General features: G+C 67.3%; 1 protein-coding gene across 2 annotated transcripts in view; it reads left to right on the top strand.

Annotated features, from left to right (window-relative positions):
* Positions 1-431: 431 nt before the first annotated feature.
* The window catches only part of CXXC5 (CXXC finger protein 5), a 28366-nt gene continuing 18130 nt past the window's right edge, over positions 432-10667 (top strand). The window contains exon 1 of one of the 2 annotated variants that reach the window (XM_048960700.1): positions 432-454. The gene's annotated coding sequence lies outside the window, so the exon portion shown is untranslated. Of the gene's footprint in view, positions 455-692; positions 809-10667 lie in introns of those variants that run through there. The other variant, XM_048960699.1, reaches the window with a different exon arrangement.

The following is a 10667-nucleotide window of genomic DNA, read 5'->3' as shown; positions in this document are numbered from 1 at the left end:
GATGTGGGGGGCACATTATGGGGACAGGTGAGACCAGGGGGCCACATGGTGGTGGTGCCCCATGGGAGCAGACGGGGTAGAGGACACACAGTGCGGTGACACCCGTGGGGGGTGGCACTTAGTGGGGGACAGAGCACAGTTGTACCCCACAGGGGCTGAAAGGACACAGCGGGGTCACGTGGCAGGGACACCCGTGGGGTGGGTGGGACGTGGGGTGGGGGCACAGCGTGGTGACACGCTGCGGGGGGAAGAAGGACACGGGGGGGCACGCGGCAGGAACACCCGCGGGGGTCGGGGGACACAGGGTGACACGAGGAGGTAACAGTGGGGCAGACGGGGCACGTGGAGACACGGAGCGGTGACGCCCCGCGGAGGACGGCGGCACTCGGGGGGGCCACGATATCCTACGGCAGCGGCGAGGACGCGGGGGGACGCGCGGCGGAGTCACTCGTGGGTACGCGGCTCTGCGACACCGTTCGGCCGAAAGGGAGCGGGGCGGTCATGCGGAGGGACCCCCGTGGGGGTCGGGGGGGGCTCACACGGCACGGACATCCACCGGGGCACCCATCGCAGCGGCACCCGCGGGGACGCGGCTCGGTCACACGGCCGGACCCCGAGGCGCCGTGCGGTGCGGGCGGGCGGCGCGCGCGCGGGGCGGCGGGGGGGCGCGCGCGGCTCTCGGCGCGGCGCGGCGCGGGGCGGTCCGGTCCGGTCCGGGTTTTGCCGGCAGCCGCGGGCAGCGGCCGCGGCAGCGCCGTGCAGCGCGTTTCGGGGGCTGTGCACTCCCAGAGCGAGCAGCGATGTGGAGGTGGGTGTGCGGCGGCGGCGAGGCACCGCGCCCGCCTCGGCTCCCCTCTCGGCGGGCCCCCTCCGCGGCGGCGGGCAGGTGCCGAGCCCGGCCCCGTTCCGCCGCCCGCGGTCCCCGGGCGCGCTGCGCGGCGCGGAGAGGCTCCGCTTCCCTCCCCCCCCTCCCCCCGGCCCGGCCCGGCCCGGACCGCCGGTAGGTGCCGGCACCGCGGGGCCGCCCCAGCGGGCGGCGGCGGCGGAGTTCGGGGAAAAGTGTCGGGAAAAAGTTTGGCGGGGGGCGGCGGGCCGGGGGCGGCGCGGCTCTGCTCCGAGCCCCGTTCTCTCCGCGCCGCGTCGCGCTTCGCCCGGCGGTGCCGCTCCGCTCCGATCCGCGGCGAGCAAAGTTTGGCGGCGCGGCCGCGGGATGCGCCGTGCGGTGCGGGGCCGGGAGGGGGGCAGAGCCCGCACCGAGCTCCGCTCCCCGCACCCAGCCCCGCTCCCCGCGGCCGCCGCCGCACCGCCGCCTCTCGGTGCCCGCCGCCGTTTCCCGGGTGACAATGGTGGCGGCCGGGGCGCGGGGGCGGCGGGCAGCGGGGCGCCCGCTAGCGCCGAGCCGGGAGGGGGGGGGGGGGCTGCGCGGCGCCGGGTGGGGGGGGCAGCGCCGCCACCCGCGGGGACCCTTCGCGGGGGCGGGGGGGGGCAGCGCGGCCGGGGGGCGGGGGGAGCTCCGCGCTCGGTGCCGCGGTTCGGCCGGGGGCGGTGCGCGCTTTCCGGCGGCGACAGCTGCGGGGGGGACGTGGGAGCGGCGCGGCGCGGCGGAGCCGTGCGTAACAAGTCCCGAAGTTTGGGGGTTTGTTGTTTCATTGTTTTTTTGGTTTTTGGTTTTTGGTTTTTTTCTTTACCCCTCGCGAAGTAAATTCATTTATTTTATTTTTTTTCTCCCGCTTCTCCGCCGGCCCCGCAGCGGTGCCCTCCGCGCCTGGTGTGACGGGAGGGAGGGAGGGAGCGGAGCGGCGGGGAGGGCAGCGGTCGGCGCCGGGGATGACGGCGGAGATGGGCGCAGGCGGTGCCGCGGGGCGGTGGGTGATGTCTGAGCTCCGCGATCACCGCGCGGAACTCCGCCGATCCGCAGCCGGGCGGCCTCGCCGGGTTTCGTTGTTTTTTTTTTTTCCGCCCCCCTTTCCCCCCCCCTCCCGTTTCTATTTTCTTGCCGCTGTTTTCTCTCGCATCCAGCACCGGCGCTGCGCTCCTTCCCGCGGGGCCTCGCTCGCTGGGGGTCATTCCGCGCGGCGGTGATGGATGGGGACGTGAGGGCAGGGGGCAGCTCCGCGTCCCGCGCACGAACAAAGCTGCGCGCAGCATCGGCCGTGCGGTGCTCGGAGCCGTGCACCCCCCCCCCCCCCAGGCCCCCAACCCCCGGCTCCCACGTGCGTGGCCTCGCGCCCCGGGAGCCGCCCGCCCGGCTGGGAGCCGCGCTGCTGGGGACGCGGCCGTGCCGTGCCCCTCTTACCGGCTTTGTCCGCCGCTGCGACCCCACGGCCCTGGGCGAGCGGCCGCACGCCTCGGCAGCCCAATCCCCGGGGAGAGGCAGAAAGCGCCGAGGGCGACCCAGACCCGGGCAGCCGGGGCCGTCCCACGGCTGCCGTGCGGCACCGCGTCCCAGGGGGATGCGGCAGCGCTGCCGGGGCTCCCGCCGGCCCTCCGCCACCCGATCCCCGCCACCGCCACCGCCGTGCCCTGACCTCGGAGCGGCCGTGGGGGCCGCGCCAGCGGGTGACAACAAAAGCAAAGTAACAAAGGCCCCGCCGCCGCGCGCAGAGCTGCGTCCCGGCCCCCCACGGCGGCAGAGGGGCGGCGGGGCCGTCGTGCAACGGGAGGACGGCGGTACGGCGCTGTGCGTGGGGGGCTCCGCGCCGGGCATCGGGGCGGGCGGGGGGCGTTGTGCCCCACTGCTCGGTGAGGAGCATCGCACCGCCTCCGTGGGAAACATTGGAGGCGTGCTAGGCGCTGAGCCGGGCCGTCCTTGGTTCGTGGCGGGGATGCGGGCAGCGTGGTGCTGCTCGGGGGGGTTCGGAGCCTGCGGAGGGGGTCGGTGGGTGCGGTGCTCCCACGTCCAGTCCCGTGACGGAGGGTGGGGGGCAGAGGAGGTGTGTGAGGCTGCATGGGCTCGGCACCCGTGGGCAGCCCCGGGCTGCAGAGTGCCGCTCGCTGATGTCCCGGCCGTGGGGATGCTGGGTGCCTCCGGCACGGCCCTCTCCCGGGCCGTCTCTTCTCCCCTGCGTGCAGCTCAGCGCTGGGCTCCGTCCCGCACAGCCCCACGTGCTGCTCACATTGCCGTGGCCCTGTCCCTGCCAGCTGCTGTCCCACAGCAGGGCCGGACCGGACGCAGCCCCGTGTCCTGCTGGGAGCTTTGCAGTGGGGCCGTGTGGGGCTGCCCCGGCCCCATCTCCCACCGCCTCTCCTCTGCTGCTCCGGTGGTGCGTTTGTTTTCCCAAACCCCGGGTGTAGGAACAACCTCTTGATTAAGTGTATTAATAGTTAAACTTTCAGCTCATAGCTTAGACTCACCAGACCACGAAAAGCCTCCGTCCTTTACTCATGCTCTGTTGCTCAACTAAAATATTGCACTGAAAAGGTTTGTTTTTTTTTTTTTTCTCTTTCCTTTTCCCCTGACTCAACTTTGACTCCTGGGAGCTCAGGGGCCACTCAGGGGCTCCTCATGGCCCCGGCTGGGGGGGGGTCCCAGCTGCCAGCCCCGCAGCCTGTGGGCACAGGTCGGTGGGTGGGGAGGTGTGATGGGGCAGCTGTGAGGCCGGGGGGGAAGAGGTCAGGTGTGGGACCTTGGAGAGCACAGGGTGACCCATGTGGGTGGCCGAGGATGAGCTGAGATCCCACTGATGATGGGGGAGCGTCGGGTGTCTGCAGGTGGGGGTGAAGGGCACCTATGGGTCTGCCTGCATCGCTGCGCTCGTGGCAGTGATGCCCTCACCTTGCCCTGTGCCCCCTCCCTTAGGGATGCCGCAGGGCTGTGCTGTGCTGCAGCTCTGTGCTGGGGTGGTTCTGTCCCAGCTCGCCTTTCCCCGTGGCTTGGAAGCAGGTGGAGGGCACTGTGCAGCCTGGGATGGCAGTCGTCACCGTGCACGGGTGGCAGCCTGTTATTAGATGAATAAAAGGATTTTTAAGGTCACTGGTTTTTCGAGAGCCAGCACAAAGGCCGTCCTGCTGCCCTGGCTGCCTGCTGCTCTGCGGGGCTGTCGCTCCCCTGGGTGCCCTGCTGGCATCTCCAGTCATGGAGGTGCTGCTGGTAGGTGCAGGGCGATGTGCCACCCCCAGGAGTTGGTGGCCTGCTGGCAGCCCCCCATCCTGCTGCCCCAGCCAGGTGCTGCGGACCCCTCGGGGCTGGCTGCTGGGGGAGCCTTTATGGGAGCCTTTATGGGGCACCCATGCAAGCAAAGTTGTGAGGTGGGAAAGGGATCGAGATAACAGCCCTGCTGGATCTGTGTGCTGAGTCTTGGCACTTGGTCTGTGGTCCTGCTGTAGGATTTGGGAGCATGACTCTGTTTCCTCTTGCTCAGATGGTATCATGTGTACCAGAGGGTCTCTCTTGGTCTGAGCTTGGGCATCCTTAGTGCTGGCGGAATGCAGAACCATCGCCTCCATGTCCTGATGCTGTGGGGAGCTGGCCCAGCTGTGGGGTTTCATGTTGGCCTCGTCCCTGCAGCTGATGGCAAAGAGGTGTAGTGCGATGCTCGTGGTGCCCCAGCTTGGAGAGGTGAGAACCGTGACAGGGCTTGGGTCGCTGTCTCCATCCCTGTCTGACGGTGTGATACGGTTCTCCAGGGATCACAGCGTGGGTATTCCATGGGCACCATGCTGCACAACGTCGCTGTTCAGTGGTGGTGGAGGAGCTGAGCCCAGGAGGAGGCACTGTCCTGGGCAGTGTGCTGCTGCCGTGCCGCTCCACGCTCTGCTCTTGAGATGTCAGGGCACCTGCGGCCGTGGGCACGGTGGGAACCATCAGACAGGTTCAGCACTGTGTCAGCTTGGTGCTGGCTGTGTCCTGGGCATGGTGCAGGCCAGGGCACGGCGTGGGTGCCTCGGTGCATGGGTTGGGGTGCTCAGCCCCAGCGCCCAGTGCTGTCCCGCAGCACCGCTTGGTGTCCTGGCACTTGGCAGCTGTGTGAGGGCAGCCCTGGCTTTGCCTGGGAGCGTGGCGTGATGGATGGTTCGTTTTTGCCTTTGCAATCCTGCCTTGAGTTCTTGTCTCCACTCCAGCTCTTTGTAGAGATGTCTGGGCAATATCCATCTCCCACAGTTTTCCTTTCAAGAGTCTTAATCTGTGCCCGAGCAGCTCCATCCATTCTGACCCCAGGTGGTCTCTTGGTGTCCAGTGCGTCCCGGGGTCACCAGTTCTCATGTATTTCTGCTCGGCCTGCCCTCGGGCCTTTGTGACTCATTTTCCATCAGGCTCTATGAGAAGAGCTTTCTGTAGTCCAGCCCTGAGCCCAGAGCGTGCAACTTGGGCAGCTGAGTGTTGGCAGCCTGGCTGCTGTCGGTTCACCGCCCTGGCCCCGGGCTGGCTGTCCCACAGGCTGTCCCCTGTGTTCCTGCTCTCTGGTCTGAGGAGCTCAAGAACGTTTGGTGCTGGGACAGCACGTGGAGCAGAGCTGTGGGAGCTCCCACGGTGCTGTGCTCGGGTGAAGCTTTGGGTTCGCGGTGAGGGTGAGCGATGGAGCTGTGTGCAGTTTGGCGTGGTCCCACCCCCGAGCCCTGGGCCGTGGTCAGTGCCTGGCACTGTGCTGTCCCCCACACCGGCGCCGTCCCTGCTGTCCCCGTGCCGTGCCGGGCTCCACGTGTGCCGCTGCTGGGACTTTTCCCCCAGTTCCATACCCTGTGAGCGTGGCCGAGGATGGCTGGCCCCGGGAGCGCTCGCCTTGCCCTCTGCTTTACCTTCTTCATCTCGCTAATCTGATGGCCGGAGGTATGCGAAGCATTTCAAATATGGCCTCGTTCACTGGCTCCGGACAGAGCACGCAGGAGGCGTTCCTTCACACTCCTCCCCAGCCCGCCGCTCCCGTTCCCCCTCCCACGAGCATCCCGCCGCGCGGGCACGGCGCAGGGCACGGCGTGGCGTGGGGCAGCCATGGGGTGGGGGCCGATAGGTGCTATGGGAAGGGGCTCCCGTAGGCTCCGCGGTACCAGCGGCGGGGCCCAGCCCAGGGCACAGCGGTGTCCCTTGCTGGGGGAGGTGCGGGTGGGCACGGGGTGCAGCTGTGCTGCTCCCGCGGGGTCCGGCCCTGCGAGGCGCCCCGCTCAGCTCCGCACCTGCGCTGACACCGACCTGTGCGGAGCTGCTCATGACATCAAGGCTCACCCCGCGGCTGCCAGGAGGGGGGCAGGGGCAGGGGGCAGGGGGCACGGCTCCTGGCAGTGCGGTGGGGCCCGGCGCCGGGTGGGGGCTGCACGGGGAGGTGCTGCGCCGCGCCGCGGGAGGAGGCAGTGGGAGTCTGTCAGCGCTCCGGCTCGGCTGAAGTTGCTATTTAAAGCCGGGGCAGGAAAATCGACGCGGGAGATGAGGAGGGGGAGGTTTTGGGAACGGCCTCGCGTCCCTCTGCCCGTGGGATCCGCGGCCCCGGGGACAGCTGCGGAGCCGGCCGGGGGGGCTGGCGTGGCGGGGGGGTGGGAGCCAACGCGAGGCGTCCGCGCTGTAATGCGTCAGGACAGCTCGCAAATTCCAGCGAGGTGCCGGCCGCGGCCGAGCGTGTGCTGCTGCACCAGCGGGAGGGCCACGCTGCCACTGCGAGTTACAGTCGCGTCGTGGGGCGCGATGGCGATGGCGGGGGGGCCCCGCTGCTGCCTGCGTGGGGAAGGGCTCGGCCAGGAGGGCGGAGAGGCCGAGCCCGGGGCTGAGGATGGGGTGGTGCGTGTGGGGAAACTGAGGCGCAGGGACACGCGCTGCCGCTGCCGGCATCCAGGGGGTGTCAGGATGAAGCCCGACCGACCCCAGCCCCCCCGTCCCCGGCTCGGCTCCGTCCCCGCGGCTGGGCGGCACCTGGCTGCTGCCCGGCCCCAGAGCTCCCCTCCCGCTGCCTGCAGCACTGCGCCAGCGCGGCGCGCCGTGCCAGGCTGACGCCGTTTGGCTCGGGAGAAGCTGTGTGTTCGCACATGGACGCTTCCAAAGCGAGCAGCTGGGTATGCGTGCGGAGGAGGAAGGAAGGAAGGGGAAAGCCAGCCGTCAGGGCGTTTCTATTGATGAGTTTGTTTTATCACGTAGGTGTCGAAATACTTTGCAAAGAGAGCAACCGAGCAATGTTTGGGCCTGGCCTTTAGCAGAGGCGTGATGGAGGAAGGGGCTGAGAAGGGACTGGACTGAGCTGGGCTGAGCTGCCCCCGGGGCTGGGCGCTGTGGTGGAGGTGCAGGCAGGCTGCTCCCAGGGTCTCAGTTGGTCGTCGGCCTTCCCTCGGGTCCTCCCTTCCCATGAGGCAGATCGTCATCCTTTCCTCTCGCTGTCTGAGCTCCCAGGGGTTGGGATGAGAGCTGGAGGTTTGCCTCCATCCATCCATGCGTCCAGATCCACCCAACGCTTCGTGCTTCTCTCCTCTCCACCGTCAGGTTTTGTTTCCTTAAATAAAGAGCCTTTAAAAGTGCTCATTAGCCATTTTAATGGGAAAAGCAGAGTCACCTTGAATGCGGCACAGTGGTTCAGTGGGTGCAGGTCGGTGGGTGCAGATCACTGCTCCCCCTCTGTGCCTGCACCTCTCCAGGGCGCACAGCCTGGCCAGGATGGGCCCTTTTATTTGTGAAGGTGTGGGGGGATTAGTGGGAGGATTAGTAAATATGACCCCAGGTAAAGATTAAGACTGTAAAAAAAAAAAAAAAAAAGCTGTTTTTTCCCCATGCTGATGCACCGTGAAGATTAAGGATTCGCAGGCAGCAGTCAGCGCGCTGTCGGAGGGGAGGTCGTGGCAGGAGGGGTGGGGGTGGATGGGGAGGGCTGGGGGCACGTGGCCCGGGGTGCTGGGAGCCCCAGGTGTGGGAGTGCTGGGGGCTCCTGCGGGTGGAAGCATCTGGGCTGCTGTCCCTGTGCTGAACGCCCGGTAATTGCGAGCAGCCGAACGCTGGCAGTACCTGACACTCGCTGCGAGGCCGTGGCTGCGGCAGCTAATCTGAAAGGACGTGAACTCGACAGGGAAGGCTGGAAAATACTCGGAGCAGCTGAGGAGGTGGGAGCAAATCACCCCCCCCCCCCCGGCCGCAGCTCTCCCGTGTGTCAGACTCTCTGTGCCCCAAGCCTCATCCCGCAGATGGGCCTGGGGCTCCCTGCAGAGCTCTAGGGATTATCTGGGACCTGGGATCTCAGCTGCGTGCTGAGCGTCCGTCAGATGAAGCTGTGTCCCACCGTGCTGCAAGCATGCGTGCCTCAATGGGGGGCTGTGAGGTGCTGGGAGTCTTTGGGAGGACATCGGGTCATCTGTTCTTGGGGTGCTGGAGGGATCCTCAGGTGCAGGATGGGAAGCGGGGTTGGCTCCCAGCCATGCCCAGAGCAGCAAGAGGGCCAGACAGTGTCCCTGGTGCATCCTCACCCTGCTTCCTTCTCCACCCATTAGGTGTTTTCATTTCTGGCTCAGGGCTGAGTGGAATCCTCTCCTGGAGCTGGGACCCATCTCCCAGGTTTGTGGTGTCCTCTGGGAGGGAAGCAGAGCTCTGCACATCCTGGCAGCCTTCACGCCTCTGTATGGGCTGTGCATCATGGCCCTGATTTGCAGAAAGCAGGAGTGTGCTCTGCAGCTGCCATAACTCCTGTCCTCCAGGAGCTGGGGTCAGACCCACCGTCCCACTGCTGCTGAGCCCCTCCTGTACCAGAGGAGGTGGGATGTACGTGGCATGCACACAGTGGTGTGAGCCCCCTGCTATGTGCAGGCCAAGCTCTGCAGGATGGTACTGGTCACACTGCGCAGGGCTCAGAAACCCCATATCTGGGTGTGCCTTGGTGCTCCCTGAGGTGCAGAGATGCCCCTGGCAGGGGGAGTCCATGGGCTTCCAGAACTTCTGCCTCCTACCAGCACCAGCCAAGCATGCCAGCAGCACTCTTGTTGCATTTCTGGGTACCAGCCCATGGTGCTGGCGGTGCTGCTGCTGTCAGAGTGGGGAACACGGGGTCCCCCCCTTCCTCGGGGGCCAGGCCGTTCCCTGCCCAGAGCCGTTCTCCTGCCAGCTGGGAGAGGAACAGGCGTTGTAGCAAGTGGAAAGTTGGAGGGTGAAGCGCGGCCATTTCCCCTCTGAGCGCCACCTCCTGCACCGTGTCATCGGGCTGGCACAGGGACAGCTCGCTAACGTGAGTGGCATCAGGGATGAGCATTCCCGGCTGGGTGGCAGTGTGGGGCACGAGCTCTGTGCGAGTCACCTCTCATCCCACCGGGCACGGCTGTCCCAGGGACCCATCTGCCACCCTGCTTCTCACGGCAGCGCATGGGAGCAGAGCGGCTGAGCGCACCCTGCTGCCCCCAGGGAGTGGGAGGGCAGGGGCAGGACTTTGTGGTGCCAGCGCTGCGCTGTGCCGTCCCCGCCTGCTGGGAAGCTCCAGGGGTCTGTGCCCAGCCCTGGGTCTTCGCCGTGCTGTGTCCCTGCAGGATGTGGTCGGGGTGGCGTGGAGGGGCACTGGGGTGGGAGATGGTGGCACAGACCCCAGGGATGTTGTGCTCTGCCTGCGTGGAGACCTTGCTTGCGTCTGGTGTCCAGGTGGTGTCGATCCGTTGTATTTGTGACGGGATCAGGCATCCCGTGCCACAGTGCCAGCAGCCCCGCATCTCCCTTTGCTGGGGATGCAGCATGGCCATGGCATGGGCAGGACTTGGGAGCACTGGGGCTGCCTGCCCTGCTCCCGGCACAGTGATGATGGGCTGTTGGGGCTTGCACGGCTCTGGGGTTACTGTCCCTGCCCAGCTGCGCCCTGCTGTGCTTGGGCTGGAGAAAAAATGCCTCCAAGGGCAGTAGGAGGAAGAGGCTGCGATTTTATCAGCAAAAAATGTCACCCCTCTAAACACAGTTTGATGATTCAAGCAAATCCCTGTGACCCCCCTCACACCCGTGCTGTTTCAGGTGGGGTTGGTTCAGAGCGGCCACGGGGTGGGGAGCAGCAGCATCCCCCATCTTCGGCTCCCATGGGGAAGGCGTTTGCCCAGCTTGGCGCCCGGGCTCCCGGCTCACCCCACGTCCCCGTCACTGTGTCACTGTGGGGCGCGGCAGCCGTGGGGCTTCGCCTGCGCCGGAGCTGCGGGGCCGCGCGGCAGCCGGAGAGGTGGCGTTTGGAACGAGGGCTGCGGCTCGTAGGAAATCACGTGGCGCAGAGACCTGGGGCTTTACGGGAAGAGAGATTAGAGAGGCGAGGGGCAGCGCAGGGCTGCTGGTGCCTGGGGCCGCCGCTCGCTCGCACGCGGCCCGGCCGGGAGGCGCGGGGCACCGCGGGGAGGCGCGGGCAGGTGGGTGGCGGGCGCGCCCCCCCCAAAGCAGATGGGCTTCCGAGGCGGGCCGCCCCTTCCGCATCGATTCCCCGCGCTGGATGGTTAACGATTGCTTTCCAGGGTTAATTAAACTCTCCTCGTCGGGGCTGCTGCTGCTGCGCCGTGGGGGAGGAGCGTTCCCTACCTGCGCTGCCGCCTCCGACTGCGGCCCCGGGGAGGGACGAGTCCGGCTGCGGCCGGGATTTGCTTCCAGGCCGGCGCTCGCCCTCGATATAAATCCAGCAGCGTGGCAGTTGTGCGGGGAGGATCTCGGCGGCGGCCGGCTCTTCTCTCTGGGGCATCTGAAGTGCGGCGTTGTCAAGGTCAGCCCCAGCCGAGCGCTAAGCAGCTCGCTGCGGCCTTGGATGCTGGAGGAGAGG

This window comes from Lagopus muta, chromosome 14, assembly GCF_023343835.1.
Source record: "Lagopus muta isolate bLagMut1 chromosome 14, bLagMut1 primary, whole genome shotgun sequence".
Classification (NCBI taxonomy): domain Eukaryota; kingdom Metazoa; phylum Chordata; class Aves; order Galliformes; family Phasianidae; genus Lagopus; species Lagopus muta.
Note: the sequence above shows the minus strand (reverse complement) of the source record. Positions and strands in the feature narration are given on the sequence as shown.